Source organism: Gorilla gorilla, chromosome 18 (assembly GCF_029281585.2).
Source record: "Gorilla gorilla gorilla isolate KB3781 chromosome 18, NHGRI_mGorGor1-v2.1_pri, whole genome shotgun sequence".
Taxonomy (NCBI): Eukaryota; Metazoa; Chordata; class Mammalia; order Primates; family Hominidae; genus Gorilla; species Gorilla gorilla.
In genome coordinates this window covers 103,658,434-103,681,421 of record NC_073242.2, presented here as the reverse complement: position 1 = coordinate 103,681,421, position 22,988 = coordinate 103,658,434, and the positions used below count along the sequence as shown (strand labels likewise).

The 22,988-nt window shown below is 41.0% G+C and overlaps 2 long non-coding RNA genes across 4 annotated transcripts in view; one reads left to right on the top strand and one right to left on the bottom strand.

The window, feature by feature from the left end:
* The window catches only part of LOC115931055 (uncharacterized), a 279,371-nt gene that overhangs the window by 84,182 nt on the left and 172,201 nt on the right, over positions 1-22,988 (top strand). For all 3 annotated transcript variants that reach the window (XR_010131377.1, XR_010131376.1, XR_010131378.1), the window contains exon 3: positions 4,975-5,237. This is a non-coding gene — a long non-coding RNA (uncharacterized lncRNA). The remainder of the gene's footprint in view (positions 1-4,974; positions 5,238-22,988) is intronic.
* Positions 1,480-4,097, bottom strand: LOC129527717 (uncharacterized). Its single transcript, XR_008672767.2, has 3 exons — positions 3,942-4,097; positions 2,292-2,440; positions 1,480-1,562 (listed from the first exon to the last, which is right to left on the bottom strand). It is a non-coding gene; the product is annotated as an uncharacterized lncRNA (long non-coding RNA).

Here is a 22,988-nt window from a genome sequence, read left to right as displayed (position 1 = left end):
TGGCATACACCACTACACCTGCATAATTTTTTGTAGAGAGAGGATGTTACTACATTGTGTAGGCTGGTCTCGAACTCCTGGGCTCAAACAGTCCCCCTGGCTTGGCCTCCCAAAGTGCTGAGATGGGAGTTGTGAGCCACCACGCCAGGCTATGACAGGAGAACTTCTTAAATGCACATGAGAGAGTTTTGTTTGCATCCTCTCCAAAGATTCACCTAAGAGTCAAAACTGTCAACAGCTTCAGGGGAGCAAACTTCTTGCAGCGCTGGCTCCCTAAGCAATTGGGGCTGTTTCTCTGTGTCTTTCAGAGGCTTGTGGAGTTTTGAGGAAGTAGATTTTTAGGATTCATCACTTCAGGCTCAGCCAGAGGCTTGGAGATGCATGTATGTTATAATCTCAGCTATTCTAAACTTCCTCACTGGGTGCAGATCTTTACTCTCTTCATCTTGCATTTATTAAAGATCTCTCCTCATTTTTTGGGTGATCCCCTCTCTCACCAACTGACTGTGGTTTTAGGAAGATCTCTCCCTTCTCTGCCAAACTTACTTACTCCATCCTCTGTGTTCCCATAGTGTTTTGTGCATTCTTTTATTGAAATCTCCATCTTTTAGGATTGTGATTATTTGTTTCTGTGTCTCCTACTAAAGCTTGAGGGCAGGAATCTTGACTTATTTACCTTATTATTTCCTTCATTAGCACAGTGCTTGACCCAGAGTAAGCACTTACTATGTATTTTTCAACAAGTGAATTACTAGAACGTTTTTTTTCTTTGAGACAGGTTCTCACTCTGTCACCTAGGCTGGAGTACAGTGGCAGGATCACAGCTCACTGTAGCCTCAACCTCTCAGGCTCAAGCCATCCTTCCACTCAGCCTCCCTAGTAGCCGGGACTACAGGCACGTGCTACCATGCCTAGTTAACTTAAAAAAATTTTTTTTTTGGTAGGAATGGGGTTTTGACATGCTGCCCAGGCTGGTCTTGAACTCCTGGGCTCAAGTGATCCTTCTGTTGGAATGGTGGTTCCCTGATCTCCCTCGCAGGACATGTGACAGGAGCATGGCTTGTCTGGTTGCCGTGGCTGCTCAAACCCCTTACGGGAGTGAGAGCACGCAGACAGACAGGTGCGGGAGCCCAAGGGAGCATGTCTTACAGTGTGCCCTCTTAGCCCTGCCATCTGCGGACAGCTTGAGTGTTAACTAGCTCAATGGACCCTCTGCCTTTCTGCAAGGGCAGAGGGCCAATGTGAAAGCTTTCTGTATCCCGAGCTCTTGTCCAGCATCCCAGAAAAATCAGATCACACACAGACTGTAAGGATGAATGCGGGATTTTATTGAGTGGTGGACGTGGCTCTCAGTGGGATGGATGGGGAGCTGGAAGTGGGGGATGGAGTGGGAAGTTGATCTTACCCTTGGAGCCTGGCCATCCAGCAGCCAAACCCCTCTCCGACAGCCCCCAGCTGAACTCCTACTGGTGTTCAGATGTCCCTCCTCTTCTCTCTTTCTCTGCTGTGTTGTTCTGCCGTCTGTCTACTTGTCTCCTCGCCTGCTCATCTCCTTGCAGAGCCTGGGATTTGGGGTTTATATGGGTGCAGAATAGGGGGTGTGGTGGGCCAAAGGCAGCCTTTTGGATGCAAAAACAGGAATGCCTGTCCTCATTTAGGGTCACAGGTCTTCGGCTTGAGGGTGGGGCCTTTGCCAGGGAACTGCCCTCTTCTAACCAGTGTTTCCCTGTCTCCTGTCCATGTCACTGCCTTGGGCTCCCAGAATGCTTGGATTTCAGGCATGAGCCACCAGGCCTGCCGTTAACAAGTTTTGATGGATCCCTATTCCCTATTCAGTGAAATACAAACCTTAGCAGATCATGAAAGCTCCTTCAGCTCCTCGTCACCCTTCTTCACTCCCCTGCCCCCACTGTGCCTACTGCTTTCTCTTCTCCACACTACTTTCCATCTGATCTTCATGCCTTTGCTTCTCTTGGGATAATATGTAAGCCAACATTTGAGGAGGATTACTCTGTGCAAGCCTCAGTACCAAGCACTTTCTGGGCATTTAATTCTCACCATACTCCTATGTGGTTTCCATTTTACATATAAAAATCCTGAGGCTTGGAGAGGTTACGTAGTGATATGGTTTGGCTGTGTCCCTACCCAAATCTCAACTTGAATTGTATGGCCCAGAATTCCCATGTGTTGTGGTGGGGGACCTAGGGAGAGGTAATTGAATCATGGGGGCCAGTCTTTCCCATGCTATTCTCATGATAGTGAATAAGTCTCACGAGATCTAATGGGCTTACCAGGAATTTCTGCTTTTGCTTCTTCATTTTCTCTTGCCACCACCATGTAAGAAGTGTCTTTTGCCTCCTGCGATTATTCCTAGGCCTCCCCAGCCATGTGGAACTGTAAGTCCAATTAAACTTCTTTTTCTTCCCCGTCTTGATTATGTCTTTATCAGCAGCATGAAAACAGAGTAAGACATGTAGCCTCCCCCAGACCACATAGCTAGAAAGGAGTAGCTCTAGGGTTTGAACTCAGATGGCTTAGGTCTGGAGCTGTATGGATAGCTACCTCTGCCTCCTGATCTGGGTCTCCATTCCAAAGGGATTAATCAGCATTTCCAGAAAATCCCACATTCCCTCTGTGTCTATCATAATGCTTAAAAGGCCTTCCTCTATTTAGGATTGGGGTTAAGAGTGAGGGTTTTTATTATAAGGGCTCTTGTATGGTTATAATTTAGACCCTTAAGAGAACGCTGGATGGAGCCACTCTGAGAAACTCGTTGGAAACTACTCCCAACCACATGTCTCCATCAGCCATAGCTACGAAAGTGTGGAATTGATTTCCAAACAATTCCAAGACTATTTCCAATAGTCATTACATAGCTGGGCATCAGCCATCCTTTGCTTTTGCTTCACTGGTGTCCAGACATTTTTGTTTAAAGCTATGGTCCTCATTCTTCAAAAAAATTCACACGGACCCTCAATGTATAAAACAGATAAACATGGACATGAATTTTCCATCAGTGTGCCTTACCAGAATTGTTCCAAATCTCTTTCTCAATCATAAAGACACAGCACTCTCCCTCCCACTCTGCCTCCCTAGTTCTTTTTTTTTTTTTTTGTGAGACAGGATCTTTTTTTTTTTTTTTTTTTGAAACGGAGTCTCGCTCTGTCACCCAGGCTGGAGTGCAGTGGCACAATCTCGGCTCAGTGCAAGCTCTGCCTCCCGGGTTCATGCCATTCACCTGCCTCAGCCTCCTGAGTAGCTGGGACTACAGGCACCTGCCACCATGCCTGGCTAATTTTTTTTTTTTTTTTTGTATTTTTGGTAGAGACGGGGTTTCACTGTGTTAGCCAGGATGGTCTTGATCTCCTGACCTCATGATCCGCCTGCCTCGGCCTCCCAAAGTGCTGGGATTACAGGCGTTAGCCACCGCGCCCAGCCTGAGACAGGATCTTACTCTGTCGCCCAGGCTGGAGTGCAGTGGCATAATCACAGCTAACAGCTCACTGCAGCCTTGACCTCCTGAGCTCAGGTGATCCTCCCGCCTCAGCTTACTGAGTAGCTGGGAGTACAGGTGCATGCCACCATGCCTGGCTAATTTTTTTGTATTTTTTTTTTTTGGTAAGTATGGGGTTTTGCATATTGTTCAGGCTGGTCTCAAACTCCTAAGCTCAAGCAATCCTCCTGCCTCAGCCCCGCAAAGTGCTGGGATTACAGGTGTGAGCCACTGCACCTAGCTGCCCTAGTTCTTTATATATTAACTCTGGGTCTGTAGGGGAATCCAGTTGACCTGGGTTTGTGACAGTTTTGTGGGAAACATGTTCTTTGACATTGCCTGTGTCAATCATGTAGACTGTATGAATTCGAAACAGGCCTAAGGTAACATGAGACAGTGGGAATATCCCAGTTGGACCATAGATATTCCAAATAGGAAAAGAACTCACGTGGGGCTCATGGATGAGCTGTTTGTTTCTTAAGAGGCTTCTTGGGATGACATTACCTCAGTGAATCCACAGTCTAACCACTGGCCTTTTTCCTGGCAAGCTGAGAACTTTGCTTTTTGTCTACACGTCGTGTGGCTTAGTTGGCCTGTTGCTTGAACCAGGGACCCTGTTGCCCGGGAAGCATTTGAGTCGGCACTATTACCATGTGCTTTTCTGAAGCTGTTGGCTCTGTACTTCCATGGCTAAGCAATATGATTTTTTAAAATTGATTCATTGTATCCTGTTACACATAGAGCAAGGATATAGTCAAGTATTGCCAACCCTGAAGCCTTTCTGTGTCTGTTAAGGGAGAGAGCATACCATGTTAGTTGAGAACATAGACATTGGAGGCCGGGTGTGGTGGCTCACGCCTATAATCCCAGCACTTTGGGAGGCCAAGGTGGGCGGATCATGAGGTCAGGAGATCGAGACCATCCTGGCTAACACAGTGAAACCCCATCTCTACTAAAAATACAAAAAATTAACTGGGCGTGGTGGCGGGCGCCTGTAGTCCCAGCTACTCGGGAGGCTGAGGCAGGAGAACAGTGTGAACCCGGAAGATGGAGCTTGCAGTGAGCTGAGATCGCGCCACTGCACTCCAGCCTGGGCGACAGAGTGAGACTCTGTCTCAAAAAAAAAAAAACAAAAACAAACAAAAAAAACCCCAAAAACATAGGCATTGGAATTAAACAGAACTGAGTTCAAATCCCTGGCACTGCCACCTAGACTGTATGGAACCCTTGCCAATTTCTTGAACTCCTCTAACCTTATTTTTCCTTTCAATAATAATAAGCAACCTTAGGTGTGTTGTGAAGATGAAGTGAGATATACGGTGTGAAAGTCCGCGGTGTTTGGCACGGGGAGGTTGCCTGGTAATTGGTAACTTCTAGCTTCATTATGATGTAGGTGACCTCTCATCTCTCTCTTCTGATCCAGTTTGTGCTGTTTTTCAAGTTTAACTTTCAGGAGCTCATCTTATTTATCTTGATTCCAGATTGCAGGGAGAGGCTCCTCCGTGCTCCTGAGAGGCCGAACACAGGGTCCCCAGCACAGCTTACTGCTCGGTGTCTCCTGAGCCACGGAGGAAGACATGTGGCAGGAGCACCTGGTGCTAATATATATTCATGTCTATGGCAATGCCGACCATCTGGCTGGTCTGAACCAGGATAAAAGTGAAGACTTCCTCTGTGAAGACCCAGCTCTTTCTTCGGCTCCTTTTTTGAAGCCATCTTTGCTCTGCTGTCCTCTGCTGCCCAGGTATGTGCAGTATAAACAAGTTACACACATATCGCATAAATCCATGCTTGTGAAAAATCCAAATAATGCATAAGCATATAAAAATTATTGTCTTCCTTTACTCTCCCAATGGCCCTCAACCCGTCCTATTTACTAATCATTATTAATAATACAAATACATAATTAGTAAATTAGTATTATTTTGGTGTGTATCATTCTAGACTTTTTTCTATGCATTTATATACTTCTTTTAAAAAATGGTATTACACTATGCACACTTTTTGGCAAACTGCCTTTTTTTTTTTTTTTTTTTTTGAAACTGAGTCTCACTCTGTCACCCAGGCTGGAGTGCAGTGGCGCGATCTCGGCTCACCACAAGCTCCGCCTCCCAGGTTCAAGTGATTCTCCTGACTCAGCCTCCTGAGTAGCTGGGATTACAGGCGCCCATCACCACACCTGGCTAATTTTTGTATTTTTAGTAGAGATGGGGTTTCACCATATTGGCCGGCAAACTGCCTTTTTAACTTAATGTTGTTTGATCTTTCATGTCAGTACATAAAATTCATCATATTCTTTTTTTTTTTGAGACAGGGTCTTGCTCTGTTGCTCAGGCTGGAGTGCAGTGGCACAGTAATGGCTCACTGTAGCTTTGACCTCCAGGGCTCAACCAATTCTCCCACCTCAGCCTCCTAGGTAGCTGGGACTGTGGGCGTACACCATTACGCTTGGCTAATTTTTATATTTTTTGTAGTGATGAAGTTTTGCCATGTTGGCCAGGGTGGTCTCGAACTCCTGGACTCAAGTGATTCCCCTGCCTTGGCCTCCCAAAGTGTTGGGATTACAGGCATGAGCCACTGCTCCTGACCTCATCACATTCTTTTAAATTTTTGCATAGTTTTCTGTATATAGATTAATCAATGTATACCATGAGAGTATTGATGGATACTTAGCTTTCCAGTTTTTAAATACTAAAAACAAGGTTTCGGTAAATATTTCTGGGTTACAAGTGATGTGCCTATTAACATTTTGATAGATATTGCCCAACTCTCCTCCTATAAGCCAGTTTATGTTCCTATCCACAGTATGCAAGAAGGCCCATTTCCATATATACTCACCAATATTATATCTTCTTTAGTCTTTTTACTAAATGATAAAACACTTTATTTTAATTTGCATTTTGCTGATTATCTGTGAGATTAAGCATCTTTTCAGTTTTTTCATTGGTTCTTCTGAATACCATAAGTTTATATCTTTTTCTCAGTTTTCCATTGCTTCATAGGAGCTCTTTGTATATTATGGATTTTTAGTTTTTTTCTCTGTACTTTCTTCCAGTCACTGTCTTTTAATTGCTTTTTTGTGACTTTTGCTATATACAGAAATTTTAAATTTTATCTAGTTGTTTTTTGCTTTCTTATTATAAAATTTACTCTATTTTATATTTGTAAAGGAGTGTAAAAGTTTAAAAATTACTCAATCTCCCCTGTGGTAACACAGGATAATATTATTTACATGTAACAAATAAGAAAAGTTTAGCACATGAAGTTTAAAACTCTTATTGCAAACTCTAGCTGCTTTCACATCAAACCAAGCATTTATTGAATACCTGCTATGTGTCTAATGTGTTAGATAATAAAAATTAACATAAAACATGGTCTCTGCCTCTATTTGTATGTGAAGCATAATAGTTATATACACCTTAGAAAATCATATAGGGAATTGGTTAGCTAAGTGCTGAATTTTGTTACAGAAAGAAGTGGCATTAGAATTCAAAAGGAAATAGGTCAAAAGAGTATATATGCTAGTACCTGAAAAAGGCTATAGTGGGAAACTTAAACTGGAGCTTAAAGCGTGGAAATATTGGGTTATGAGGTTATAGAACCTATATTAGCTTTCTATTTCTGCATAATGAACCACCCCAAAACTCATAGTTTAAAAAAACTACCCATTTAATGTAGCTCATAATATTGCAGGTTGACAATTTTGGCTGGGCTCAGCTGGGTGGTTCTTTTTTTCTTTTTTTTTGTTTTTCCCTTGAGATGGTGTCTTGCTCTGTCGCCCAGGCTGGAGTGTGGTGGTGTGATCTTGGCTCACTGCAACCTCCGCCTCCCAGGTTCAAGCGATTCTCCTACCTCAGCCTCCTGAGTAGCTGGGATTACAGGTGCATGCCACCATGCCTGGCTCATTTTTGTATTTTTAGTAGAGACAGGGTTTCACCATGTTGGTCAGGTTCATCTCGAACTCCTGACCTCAGGTGATACACCTGCCTCGGTCTCCCAAAGCACTGAGATTACAGGCGTGAGCCACCGCGCCCAGCCAGATGGGTGGTTCTTCTAGTGTGGGCCAAACTTGGTTAATCTTGTCCGAGGTTGCTTGTGTACTTGTAGTTAACTGATAGATTGTGTGGGCTGACTGGTTTATCAGAGCCACATCTGGGACAGCTGGGATGATTGGGACCTTTTACCACATTGGCTCTGAACCTCTTTCAGCCCGCTCTGTTTGTTCCCATGGTGAGCACAGAGTTCCAAGAATTTGAGAATGGAAGCTGTAGGGTCTCCTAAGGCCTCAGCTCAGGGTTGATATACTTCCGTTTGTGCACATTCTGTTGGTCAAAGCAAGCCATAAGATCAGCCCAGATTAAAGGGGTGGGAAAATATACTCTACCTATCTTGATGGGAGGAGCTTAAATATTATGGCCATTTTTGCAGTCTACTGCAGAACTCCAATTCAGATTCATGTTTGCTTACTGATTTAATGCTTGCATTTATGTTTGATGATCCTGCTCAAAAATATCTTTGGCAAGGCCAGGTAAAGATATGAATAGTAAGAGAGTCGAAGTCTGTATACAAATAATATTTTCCCATGGCAGAATGCATATTAGCTTTTTAGAAAACCTTTCTTTCATCCTGTTTCAAATAGGATGGTTAGGAACATGATGTCTGGATTTCCTTGTTTGTTTGTTTTTTTTTTCCAGTCTAAGCTCACTGCAACCTCTGCCTCCCAGGCTCAAGCAGTCTTCCCACTTCAGCCTCCCAAGTAGCTGGGACTACAGGTGTGTGCCACCACAACCCGCTAATTTTTGTATTTTTAGTAGACATGGGGTTTTGCTGTCACCCAGGCTGGTCTTGAACTCCTGGACTCAAGCGATCCACCCACCTTGGCCTCCCAAAGTGCTGGGATTACAGGCGTGAACCACTGCGCCCAGCCTGATGTCTGGATTTCTAGACTGGTCAAAATGACTTACGATAATCCTGTTCCCCTGTCCCCACTCCCTCATTTTAAACATAATGAAAAGGTGTTGGGATGTGGCTATTCAACTGTAGTAATAAATGCCATGATTATTACTGCAAAGTATTAGACTAAAAATTTATACGTGAGAATTCTCCAATTTAAAAAAGCAAACTTCTAGTATTGATTTCTTGTGTTAATCTTTATTTTCAAGTTAGTTGACGTTGCTTGCAACTTCTGGTTTAAATGGTTAGTATAAACTCTTCTTACCTAATTCTGGCCTTGTAGGAACAGTCCTAGGAATTCCATCAATTCTTGCTTTTACTATATGGAGTAAGGGGAGGTGGCAATGAGTCCTTTGTCTAAGCTCCTCTCCCTTCTAGCAATCATGAGTCTTCTCGGTTCATACAATAGGTGTGAGGCTTAGGAATAGACTTATAGACCTGCCGGTTCGTGTTTTCGTTTATAAATTTATGGTCTTTTGGCCAAACCTTTAACTCAGAATGAAGCGTGAGTAATGTCTGGGTGTAACCTAAAATATATTTATACAAAGATGGTACTTTTTTGAAAATGCAAGGTTATTTACTATTGTCCTCAGTTCTTTCTTAAGGAACAGAGGCACCTTGAAAATTCGATATATTTGTACATAAAAGCCTGATTTCCTTTGATTCTTATACATATACAAAATGATGCTAATTAAAAGAAATATGCTGTTCAATAAAGGAACAGTGTATGATGAGGGAGCTGTCCGTGAATGCTGGAGCCAGAATCTTGTTTGAATTAAGAGGATGTCTGCTTAGTTAAGGCACCCCATGGAGATGTATAAGGCCAGAGCTTCCAGCAGTCCATACTGTCTTTATTGAGAGGCATATTTATATCTTCCAGACTAGTAATTAATCACTCAGTGGGGTTTTCTTGGGGGGAGTCATGCACTCACAGAGAATCTTTTTGTCCTGCCAGGAACCACAGAGCATGGGCACAATTAAAATGCTGATTCAATTTATTATATTGAAGCATGGAACAGGAATGTTTAAATGATGTTGACAGGGCCAGAATTTCAAACCACCTTTTTAAAAATAGAAAACAAATGCCTGTCCCCTTAAATTAAATTATATTAATAACATGTCTCTTATAAGTTGCTTGGAAGCAAAATAAAGCTCTTGACATTAATTAAAATCTGAAGATGTATCATTTGTCGTTAATGTGCAGTCTTTGTTAGGGGAAATGCATTTCAGAGTGATCTATTTGTGAAAATTAAATGGGGAAAATTGCCTATTGAGCACATGTCAGTTAACAAGGCTGCTTTTCTTAGAAATATGGATTCTTAAGCAACTAAATTGTTTTTATACTCCAATAATGGTTTCTATTTTTGATCCTCTCAAAAATTGTCTCTGTTACTCGAATTTTGATATTTCCACAAAGAATTCTATTGTCAGGGGGCTTGTAAGCCCTAAAAACCAGGAAGGCCTTCATACATTTTGAGGTGTTGGGTAATATACATTTGCAATGAGAATTTCATCTGAAATTGATGTGGTTAGGCACATGGACCTCCTCCAAATACCTCTGCAGGACCAGGAGCCGAAGGGCCCCATTTGCAGCCTTTAACTAGCTCTCCTCTAATGAAGGCGATGTTCTGTGTTTTGAAACTACACTTTACTGGTTTCACACGAACTAGAAAGTGCCATGAGATAATGGGATAGCTGTTGCCTTGCTGTACCCCAGGGATGGGAGGTAATAGAGTCACCTCTGTTGAGGACCTCACATGCAAATAATATTCTGAAAATGTATACATCTCCAGTGTCATGAAGGAAAAGCTGTTTTTTACCCTGGTTTAGGTCTTATTTTCTTTCGGTGATGGCACAAATGCATTTGACTTGGGTTTTCAAAGTTGATATCTAACAGAACTCTTAGACAATGTTAAAAGAATGTATTCTTCAGTGGATGCAATAAAAAACCCATGAGTGATGCATGTTGTCCGTCACCCCCTTCCTACAATCTTTGTGGACCTTGATAGTCTAACTATGGCATGGAGACTAACTAACCTCTGTTGGTCTTGAGAATTCAGAGATAGAAGTGCAAATGGAATGGAAGAACGGAGTCATTTGTCTATGTGTGTCTCTCCACTGGTTAAAATTAAAGCAGCCACAGTGAAGTCAATATTTATTTTTATGAACATTTATGTGGTATGAGCTTTCTTTTGGGAAATGTCCGTTTTTGTGGAAAAATTCTTATGACTTAGGTAATAAATAATAATGAACTGTTGTTGATGTTGTAAGAATTGTTTTTCTCTCCTCCCTTTACTTATTCCCCTGCATCCATTTAATCACCAATTCCTGTGGCTTCTACTCTTTGATATCTTAATGTTACACTTCCCTTCCCTCTTCCTGACCCCAAGGGCTCGTAAACTCCTGTCACCGCAAACTGATTTATTCATCTGCTCTGTTAGAGGGCATGAATCACATCTGATTTGACTTGGCCAGTGTGTGGCATATAGTAGGTGATCAGTATATATTCAATGTATTAATGAAGGTTTCCATATAAGTCATTGAATTCATTCATTCTCAGTGGGCAGAGGGATGGGTGTGTGTGTCACTTCCCCCCACCCCAGCATTTGGCAGCATCTGGAGACACTTTTGGCTGTTATAACTGAACTGGGGAGTGTGTGTGTGTATGTGTGTGTGCATGTGTGTGCATGCGTGCTACTGGCATTGTGGGTAGAGGCCGGACCTGTTGCTAAACATCGTACCATGCTCAGAATCACAACAAAGAATTATCTGGCCCCAAACACCAACAGTGCCAAGTTCGGGGATCTCTGCTCTAATTTGATTTCAAAATATCTATTTTAAATAGATAAACAGGTAGCAGAAGTTTCTTTACTCTAGATATAAGAAAACACACTAGGAGAGATTAAATGCCTTATCTAAGTCCACCCAACATAAGGTAGTCACAGAACCAGGAATTCAACCCTAGGCCCTTGATTCCAAATCCAGATAATAACTAGACTATTTCAATCACTAAGGTGATTATTGTGCTTTTAAAATAGTATCTAAACAATAGCCTTATATTTGAGCCTTGGAAGTCTGTCCACACTCTACTCAAAAGTAATATACTGGAATTAAGGCAGAAAATATTTTGTATGCATATTTGAAAGATACCTGCGAGATTCTTTTAGATCTTGTATAAACAGTTTGAATCTGCTAGGCTTACATTTTTCTACAGAGAGTAAATTTCTTCAGTGAAGTGAGTCAGCTCATCCATGATCCCACTGACACAGTTCTGAAAGATTAACATTATTAAATATTTTTGTATTGTTAAAGTTGAAGCCTGAAATGTCTGAATTGACCATTAGGTATTTGAGCAAATGCCTAATTAATTTTTAACGCAGTACTTATTTACATTCTGGGAACTGTACACGGAGTGCAGCTGCTTCAAGTGCATGAATCTGTTTAGCACCTGAGTTATAGATTTGAAATAAAACTATTGTGTGTCTGTGCCTAGACCACTGTATATTGTTGGGCCATTGCCTTTCTAGAAATAGCAGTAGAGATGGATGAGGGAAGATGCAGATTTGGGTAATTAAATCCGTCAAGGGGAAAAAACAGTTGATTTAAACAAAAAAGAGAGATCTGGTGTACAAGAATGTTTCCAGTGTACAAGACCCTGCGGGAGAAACAAAGATAGTCGAGACATACTCTCTTTTCTTAAGGAGTGTACATAGGTGACAGGAATGTACATATCAAAACTAATTAAGGAAATAAGGCAGCCTGAGGGCTGAGTGAATGGCAGTAGCAGGGAACGCAGAAGGGGAAAAATATTTTATATTGGTGAATTCTGGGAAGGAATTAGCTGACAGGAGACTCAAAATACATATTTAATCCAAATTGGAAAATGTAAGTCATGAGCCTTGGTTAAAAAATATTTCATAATAAATTATTCTAGATAAGGTATTTTTAAAAAAATTTTGTTTTATTGATTCATCATATTTGTACATATTTATGAGGTACCTGTGATTTTTTTTTTTTTTGAGACACAGTTTGTTGCCCAGGCTGGAGTGCAATGGTGAGATCTTGGCTCACTGCAACCTCCACCTCCCAGGTTCAAGCGATTCTCCTGCCTCAGCCTCCTGAGTAACTGGAATTACAGGCACGTACCATGAAGCCCGGCTAATTTTGTATTTTTAGTAGAGATGGGGTTTCTCCGTGTTGGTCATGCTGGTCTCAAACTCCCGACCTCTGGTGATCTGCCTGCCTGGGCCTCCCAAAGTGCTGGGATTACAGCTGTGAGCCACTGCGCCCAGCTGCCTGTGATATTTTTTTAAATGCATAGTAATGGTCAAGTCAGGGCATTTAGGATGGCCATCATCATAAGCGGTTATCATTTGTATATTAAGCAGTATTTCTTATTTTTTATATCGACAAAGAAATAGAACTCTTTTCTGCAACTTCTGTCCACATCGTCTTTGTGATATTTGGATGCTATTCAAAAAGCAAACATCTTTTTGGAAAGATTTTACTTACTATTTAAAATTCTTTCTGTACCATCAAGTTCTGATCTTTACAGGTGCTGAATTTTTCTGGATTCCTTAGGGCTCTCTGCCATATCATGAGATAACTTTAAGTACTTTCTATATAAAAATTATAAAAGTCACTTGAATTTAAAGAATATTTAGAAGAATACAAAATATGTTTATTTCTCTTCTGTCTTTCAATGTCATCCTTGACTTTGCATTTAAACATGTGGTTTTCCAAAGTTGGGATGGGTGCTGGCTATTCCAGAATGACTGAGTCAAAAAGGTGACAAGATAGTCTTGGAAATAGATAGAAGTTTATTTATTTATTTATTTGTTTAGTGGCAGCGTCTTGCTCTGCTGCTCAGGCTGGAGGGCAGTGGTACAAACCCAGCTCACTGCAGCCCCAACCTCCTGGGCTCAAGTGATCTTCTTGCTTCAGCCTCCTGAGTGGCTAGGACAACAGGTGCATGCCACTATGTCCAGCTATTAATCTTTTTTTAAGAGAAAGAGTCTCACCATGTTGCCCAGGCTGGTCTTGAACTTCTGGGCGCAAGCAATTCTCCTACCTCAGCCTCCCAAAGTGTTGGGATTATAGGCATGAGCCATCTCATCTGGTCTAAAGTTTTCAAAATTATGAGAAAGAACATGCAAGTAGAAAATTACACTTCAGTTCACAGTAGAGAGGAAAACATTTGAAAATTATTCGCATGGGAGGCAGAAGAAATAAAATTGCTAACTGACAGCACTTCTGCTTTACCTTTTAAAATCCAAATTAAGTAAGCATTAGATTGAATCATTTTGGCCAAGAAAAATGGCAATTTTATGGTCAACCTAACAGTGGCTAAATAAGCGCGAAATTTCGAAAACACCAATTTAAAAATTAACAGTGGGGCCGGGCGTGGTGGCTCACACCTATAATCCCAGAAACATTATGGCTATATTAACAAGACACATTATGAATACATTAACACAGACATCACATTCATAAAAAAAGTGTCACGTCCCAGAATACCAACATTTGTAAAGGTTAGACTAAAGGCTACTAAAGAGTTAGTGTCCATCTGATTCATAGCAGAGTACAATGATACTTCATTTAAAAATTATAAAATTGAGAAATCTCAATTTTATTGAAAAACACCAGGTGACTTGGTGATTTCATCCCCCAAATCTTATTAAAAAATCTTTCAGTCCAGCTTGTTTAAAGTTCTGCATTTAGCAGGCATGTTTGAACATATTATTCAAAAAAGCAAAATTAAACAGACCTCAAGGTGACATTATTTTACACTGAGATATTATACAAGTATTTTTTTAGCTCATGGGATATGGCAGCTGAAAGGATTAATTTTAAATTTCAGTCAAACATGTCTAAATTGTAAATACTAGAAACTGGTTTCTAGATCTTTTATTCAGCTGAATAGAGAAACATATTATATCCCTTTAAATGGGGCCAGTGTTGTGCAGAACTGTGAAGTAGGCAATGGTTATTTTCAAGCTGGTTCCAGGCTCTCCTTTCTATGTTGTTTAGTGTCTACTTCTGTCAAGATCTGCTTTCAGAAGAAGATCAGGCTGGGGGCGGTGGCTCACGCCTGTAATCCCAGCACTTTGGAAGGCTGAGATGGGAGGATCACTTGAGGCCAGGAGTTCAAGACCAGCCTGGGTAACGTGGCGAAGCCTTGTCTCTACAAAAAAGACAAAAATTAGCCAGGCAGGTTGGCACATGCCTGTAGTTCCAGCTGCTTGGCAGCCTGAGGTGAGAGGATTGCTTGGAGCCTGGGAGGTCGAGGCTGCAGTGAGTTGAGATTGCACCACTGCACTCCAGCCTGGGCAACAGAGTGAGATGCGGTTTTTGTTTGTTTGTTTGTTTGTTTGTTTAAGGCTGGGTGCGGTGCCCCACACCTGTAATTCCATCACTTTGGGAGGCTGAGGCGGGTGGATCACCTGAGGTCAGGAGTTCGAGACCAGCCTGGTCAACATAGTGAAACCCAGCTCTACTAAAAATACAAAAATTAGGCAGGCGTGGTGGCACATGCCTGTAGTCCCAGCTATTTGGAAGGCTGAGGTGGGAGAATCGCTTGAACCTGGGAGGCAGAGGTTGCAGTGAGCTGAGATCATCTCCGCACTGCACTCCAGCCTGGGTGACAGAGTGAGACTCTTGTCTCAAAAAAAAAAAAAAAAGAAAAAAGAAAAAAAAGAGGATTCGATAAATTCATTCACACAGAGTAGAATGTCTGAGGTTTACTTTTTGACTGTTTTCAGAAAAGGTTGGTGAAGACACTAGAAGGTCATGTCATGATTTCACAGAAGGTGAAGGTGCTCTGACTGCTTGGTATTGGGAAGGGTAGGAAGATGGGGTGGGGCATGACATCTACAAGGCTACCGTGAGAGGATGCACAGAGCGTAGCACAGAGTGTACCGTCATACGATGTAATCAGCACTGATCATGAGAGCTGTGGACTGGGTGTGGGGGCTCATGCCTGTAATCCCAGCAGTTTGGGAGGCTGAGGCCAGAGGATTTTTTGAGTCCAGGAGTTTGAGACCAGCCTGGGCAATGTAGTGAGACCGCATCTCTACAAAAACATAATAATAATGAGAACTGTGATTATTATAAAGAGGAAGAGGGATTCAGTCTATGGCCTCAAAAATAAAAAGAATAGATGAGTGGAAGACCTCAAGGATGCAGATTCCAGTTGGATGGGAGGAAAAACAATATTCAAATAGAGCTTTCTAAAAATTAAATGGGCTGTCCCAGGAGAGGACTTTCCAATCTTTGGTGTGGTTGTATGTAATTCAGATCTGTCACTCCCAAACCAGGTACACATCAGAAAATCTGGGTGGGGGGGCTTGTTAAAAACACTCCAGTGTTTCTGACTTAGTAGGTCTGGATGTGGCTCAGAACCTGTATTTTTATCAGCACCTGGGTTATTCTGAGGCAGCTGGTCCATGAACCAGCATTTGGAAATCACTTGTCCATATGACCACCTGATGAAGACATTATGAAGGGAAGTGAGGCATTGGGTGGAAGATTGGGGAAAGATTCAATTTCATTTCATTAAATATATTTTTAGAATGTTTTTGGAACATGTGATTCCTTTCTCTTTTCCCATTTTATTAGGAATGTTTTCAAACACACAAAAAATTGAAAAAATTTTATGGTGAACACCCATATACCCACCACCTAGATTCTCTTATTAACATTTTACTATACTTATTTTGTCACATAAATACTGAGATGAAGTTTACATACAATGAAATGTACAAACTTGAGCGTAGCACTTCTATGATTAGGAAGGATGAAAATGTGCATTGGAGCCAAGGGGGGTGGGTGGATGTTGATGAGTAAGTAACAAGATCAATGGTTAGAAAATTGAGAGAGGTCAGAGGATGTGCAAGGTAAGTATCAAATTGGGCTATTGAGGAGGACATTTGAGATGGAGATAAAGTCTATGCTTATTATGACAAATTCTGTATTTGTGAAATTGCCTATTTGCAGAAATTTCCTTTTTGCAACCACGCCAAAGATTGGGAAGTCCTCTCCTGGGTTGGCCCATTGCATTTTTAGAAAGCTCTATTAGAATGTTGTTTTTCCTGCCATCCCACTAGAATCTTTATCCCTGAGAACCCCCAAATCAGTACTCATGGTGCCTTTGCAGTCATTTGTGGACATGCGTAGAGTGATGAAAAATTTGTTGATAAAAATACAGATTCTGAGCCCCATCTAGATCTACTAAGTCAGAAACACTGGAGTATTTTTAACAAGCCTCCCACCCAGATTTTCTGATGTGTACCTGATTTGGGAGTGGCAGATCTGAATTACAAACAATCACGCCAAAGACTGGAAAGTCCTCTCCTGGGTCGGCCCATTTCACTTTTAGAAAGCTCTATTAGAATGTTGTTTTTCCTGCCATCCCATTAGAATCTTTATCCCTGAGAACCCCCAAATCTGTACTTATGGTGCTTTTGCAGTCGTTTGTGGATAAGCGTAGAGTGATGAAGGATTTGAATTATCCGACATGGATGTTCCCAGATGATGTTGAATAAGGTAACGCTCTGTCTTCTTGTTTCAGCTCTTGTAAATAAGTGCTTTTAAATTTGCAGTCTGCTTAGTGCCATATTTTCTACATTTTTGTGCTATTTCCTAGTGATTTTGTTGAGTAAAATGCCTCCCTCCTCCGAAGCTTGGTATTGAAGTAGTGTCCAGTATTCTTAAGCGGAAGGCTGTGAAGTGCCTTACAGAGAAAATACGTGTGTTAGATAAGCTTCATTCAGGTAGGAGTTAAGGTGCTTTAGTTCTGAGTTCAATGGTAATGAATCAATAATATATTAAATAAGGTTTATTTAAACAAACACATAAAGCAAGGTTATGTCTTGATTGATAGAAATGTTGTGATCAACGTTTGCAGGAACCCAACTCTGTATTTCTCCTGGGATCCATGGTTCAGTGTTCCCTAATTCAGTGTTTCCATTATGTTCAGTAGAACATAACTACCAAGAATAGATTGTAACACCTTGGGTGAGTCAAAGAAATTGATTGGACACTTCAGTGTTTCTCATCTTTGAAGCTCCGATACTTGGAATTTTCTTAGGTGCAAACGTATTTGCAAGAGCACACCAGCAAATCCTAGGCTTTAGAGTGTGACGTTTTTGTGGAATAATTATTCTACTTGTATGAGAAGTTGGCAGGCTAAACATTCCATTTATTTAAACATTCCGCTAAACTAATAATTTGGGGATTATGTTCTTTGATTTCATAGATATTTGTTGTGTGAAAATGTGCTGCATTTCTCTTAAATATAATCCTAGTAGAAGAATGGTTTACATACCCGATCATATCACCTTTTTACTGTGGCTTTATATAGAGATTTGTTTGTTTTCATACCTTTCAAGATTACTTCTTGTCCAGAGCCTGACTCCCGGGGCTGGAATTAGAACTGGGTATGAAGCTTATGAGAAGGGGATAAAATGATAGTTGTGGAACCAGAGAGGTAAGTATGTCAGGGAACCTCAGACCTGGCCCCACGTACAGGTGTATGAGGCCTGAAAGGTGAAGCTGAGCCCAGTGGGGAGAGTGTGGATGAAGGTCAAGGTCGAGTTCAGCAATAGACTCCACATCTTTTACTGTAGGCTCCCTCTTCTTGGGCCTGGGACCTAAATGTAGCAGGTCAGAGCTGGACATTCCTAGATATTTGTATTATTTAAACATTAGTAATCGAATATTTTGTTATGCATCCATTGTGTATGAGATATAAAATACAGACATTACAGACCTTATTTTGAAGGATCGACAATCTGTTTGTGGAGGAAAAGACAAATTACACATGGAGAATTGTAGATAACAAAATAATACGTGGATGAATATGATATCGTAACCCAAGATCCCCAGGTTTCTGGGTATGCATCCTGAAAAAGCACCCACTTGTAACTGTTGCATCTTGAGTTTCAGAAAGTTCCAGAGTGAAGCTCAGCTCTAGATGAACAAAAACTGGTTGAATCCAGAGATGCCTGAGTTGGAGATGAACCTTGCGAACTTTCCTCATTACCATACTAAAAACCCCACCCAGGAAGGAGCTTATCTGCCATTTCCTACACATGTGACATATGGAGAAGCATGATCAGCTACTTCACAGTCTCTGCCTTTACTCTGCCTCTGCATACAATGGCTCAGCTAACTAGCCTAATGAAAGCTGTTTTCACCATTGTTTGGGAGGTACTGCTTTGGGAAACTGCCCCAGCTGTCCTCCTTACTTGTTGTAGGTAATGAAATCCCTTTGTTAAATCCTCCTTGGTTGTGGTCTTTGGACTGTCACCCACCAAGTGATAAAACCCACCCATTGTGTGGGTAACAATATTATCTAAAATTCAATATGTAAATGCTGGAGAAAGGAAGTATCAGAGTGGGGAGGCTCCATGATCTCATTTTGCTAAATGTAGAGCCAGTTTCACACATTTTTAAAAATTTTTATTTCTGAAAAATAAAAGGTAGAGAATATAAATTTTAAAAGTTTCATAAAGCTAATCTAAAACTACTTTTATATCTTAAGACTTTGTATGGCCTGTAAGAAAAAGTTTACTGATCCTATGCAAAAAAAAAAATCATGTAAAAAGTGAATCTGCTCCAAAGTCAGAAGTGCTTATTGAATACCCATGCTTTGTCAAGCAATGTAGAAGAGGATAAATGTAATATTAATACAGTGTTAAGACTAGGTCTCTTTCCTTAATGTCTATAGTCAAATAAGGGAGACAAAATATATGAGGAAACATATATTTAACATAAAATATATGTTAAATTAACATAAACTTTATGTTAACATATATTAACTTAACATAAAATTTAAGTTGCCCAATATGAGGGTTACAATTTTATGGTTTTAAATGAAATCAGTGATGCTACTTTAGATTCTGACTTTCTTCCTCTAAATGCAATGTCTCTTTTTCTCTCTGCCTGTCTTAAATATTTTTTCAGCAGTTTGACTATGCAATATATCAGTGTTTTTAATTTTTGTTTTCCTTTAAAAAGTCTTGCTTATGATTCTCTGGGATTCTTGGATCTGTGGTTTGTTGTTTTTCATTAACTTTGGAAAGTTCTTGTCCATTTATCTCTATTCTTGAACTTCAGTTACATGTACTTTAGGCCATTTGATTTGCCCCATAACTCTACTTTTTTTTTAAAAAAATTTCTTTTTATTCTTTTTTTCTCTACCTGTTTTAGTTTGGAAATTTCTATTAATCTATCTTTAAATTCACTGTGTCCTGTCTGCTAATAAGCCTATCAAATGAATTTTTCATCTCTAAAAATGTTTTAATTTCTAACATTTCCACTGGACTCTTTTTATAGTTTCTATCTCTCTGCTTAAATTTTCTATGTGTTCATGCATGTTGTCTAACTTTTTCACTAGATCATTTAACACAGTAATGATGGTTATTTTAAAGTCTCTGTTCAGTAGTTTCAGCATCGAAGTCATCTCTGTGTTTGCTCCTGTTGGTCAATCATTTGACAATAGCATGCTTTATCTTGCTTTTTTGTGTGTCTTGTACTTTTCTATTGAATGCTGGACGTTGTATGGAGAAGAAATGAAGAGACTGAGTTGAACAGATTTCAAATCCCTTGGGGATGGCTGCCATTCCCTTGAGTTTAGAGTGGGATCTGGAGTACTGGATGACTTTTCTCAGTGTTCCCATTCTACCTTGCTTGCCTGAAACACCGAGGGTCTCTTTTCACGTTCTTGCCTTCCCAGTGTTAAACTACTGTTGCTTGTTAATTGGTTTTGGGCTTGGGTGGGGGCAGAGGGGACTCTCTCTTCTAATGCTCCAGCCTCAGTCTTAGGCAGGCCCTGTAAGCCTGGGCCTCGAAACTGGGGTTTTCTCAGCATTCCTTCATCTCCTCTCTATGTCAGCTGGATTCTGCCTTGTATCTGTGGTTGGTCTTAGGTGGGAGAGAATTTTTTGTCTCTCTCCTAGCAGTAGCTGACCTGTGTCTGGCATCACTGCAGAGTCTTGGGCCCAAGATTTCCTGCCCAGTTCCACAGACAAGTGTGTCTGCTTGAAAGGGTCTTCATCAGTGCCTGTCTCCATCAGCAGCAGATGTGTCCCTGAAGGATGGCTCTCTCAGGTTTCCTGCTCTGGTCCCGGTCTTTGTCTTCAGTATGTGTACCCAGGGGGAGGCTCATGAAACTGAGGTTGAAAATGAGATTGTGAGTGAAACTTCCCCTGTGTCTGGGGCTCCTAGCTCTTCCAAATTGACATGCCAGCCCACACTTGCCCTTTAAGAATTCATTCAAATTTTGGCTGATTTTTTTTCTTGCCCATTTGAATGGTGACCACCTCTGTCTCCCCTGTTCTGCAAAAGGCTTTGTGTGCAATCTAACTTTGGAAGCTTGTCCCTCTTTGGAATTCAGGTTACTTGGCTGTGTTATGATTTCAGCCCTCTGATGGGCTCAAGAATAGTTACAGTTTTGTAGATCATCTGACTCTTTTGTGGTTGTTAGAGTGGGAGCAATATTCTTTTTATGGCATTCATCATCCTAAGTAGCAATGGAACTCTGAGTTTTTTAGTTAATGTGTGTGCATTGGTATTACCACGCTAATCAAAATGAAATCTTGGGATCAACTAGAAAGCACTAAAAAAAAAACTTGGAAGAGAAACATAACCACTCTTTTCTCCTTAGTATCTGTAAGGTAGTTGAAATAGTTGAAACGGTATTAAGGTTAACCTTGAACTTCCCTGAAGCTATTTCTGAATCCAGAGTCCTAATATCTTAAAATTTGAACCCATCCCTATCCCTCTTCCTTCCTCCCTCCTCTAAAGGAATCAAATGGAATGGAAGGATTGAGGCTGAATGTCTCCCACTGCAAACTGGGCAAAGGCTCTAGAAGCTGGGTAAGCACTGTAGAGACTGATGGGGGCTCTAGCAGCAACTACAGCAGTAGCTGTGTGTGTGTGGGAAGAGGCTATCTGGAATATATGTATAATACTTTTATTTTCCCCTCTGCTTTTCATTTTAGTTATAATCTCCTTAGAAAGTTGACCACTCTGCTTTTATTCCCTCTATAATTTCTCAGCAACTAAGTGCCTGTATTTGCTGTTTGTAAAAGGGTCACCCAATATTACGTAACAGAAATGGTGAGCATTAGGTCCTCTGGTTCTCCCCTTTCTGTAAAGGGGACAAGTGTGTCTGGAGGACAAGACTTTGATGTCATCACCATGTAAATCGTGGCAGAATTCTACAACAGGAAGAACTCTTTAGCTACATTATAAATTAAAGTTTTGTTTATTCTTATGGCATGGTAAATTATAATTTGTTGTCTTTGACCCGTAGGAACCCAGTTGTCTTGATTACAGTGTCTGGATATTAAAGGATGAATAAGCTTTATTTCCCTCTCTGAAATGAAAGACTTGTAAAATAATGTTTAAAAAACCCATTCATAGCCACCAATAGCTTTAATTAATTAAAGGTAGAGGATCTTGGTTACACAAAATATGTATGCATATCTTTGACTTCAAAAACTGTCCTTGTATCTTTAGTGGATTTGTTAATTGTCTTTGATGTTGGATCACCAATGTATACAGCTAGTAGGGTCAAATAATTTGGGAAAGTAAATATTCTTTCTCACTATCAACACAGAGTTCAGAGCTGTTCTCTGAAGAGCTGTCACTGACAGAGGAAAATACGGCCGTGCGAAGAAAACTCTTTCCTTCCATACATGGACTTCAAAAATCTGATTTGGTAGCTTCTCTTAGACACAATCTCAGTCCTTCCCTTTCATGTATGCACTCTTTTCTCCAGTATTACACAAGTTCTTTGACCTCGAGGTTTTCTGAATAGACATATGGAGAAGAGCAACAAGATAAAATTACGTAGAGCAAAATAAGCACATTCGAACCAGAATTTTAACACGTATGTTGAAACAATGATCAGGAACTGTATTAGTCTGTTCTTGTATAGCTACAAAAAAATACATGAGGCTGGGTAATTTATAAAGAAAAGAGGTTTAATTGGGTCACAGTTCATCAGGCTGTACAGCAAGCATGGTGCTGGCATCTGCTGGGCTTCTGGGGAGGCCCCCAGGAAACTTACAGTCATATAAAAGCTACACACTTTTAAACAACCAGATCTCTCGAGAATGCACTCACCATCAGGAGGACTGTACCAAGGGGGATGGTGCTAAACCATTCATGAGAAACCCACCCCCATGTTCCAAACACCTCCTGATATGGTTTGGATTTGTGTGTCTGCCCAAATATCATATCAAATTGTAGTCCCCAGTGTGGGAGGTGGGACCTGGTGGGAGGTGATTGGATCATGGTGGTGGATTTCCACGTTGGTGCTGTTCTCATGATAGTGAGTTCTGGTGAGATCTGGTTGTTTAAAAGTGTGTGGCACCACCCGCCCCCCGGCTCCCACTCTGGCCATGTAAGAAGTGCTTGCTTCCCCTTCTCCTTCCACCATAATTGTAAGTTTCCTGGGTGCCCCACCTTCCCACTCCCACCCCCCGAATCAGATGCTGCCATGCTTCCTGTACAGTCTGTGGAACTGTCAGCC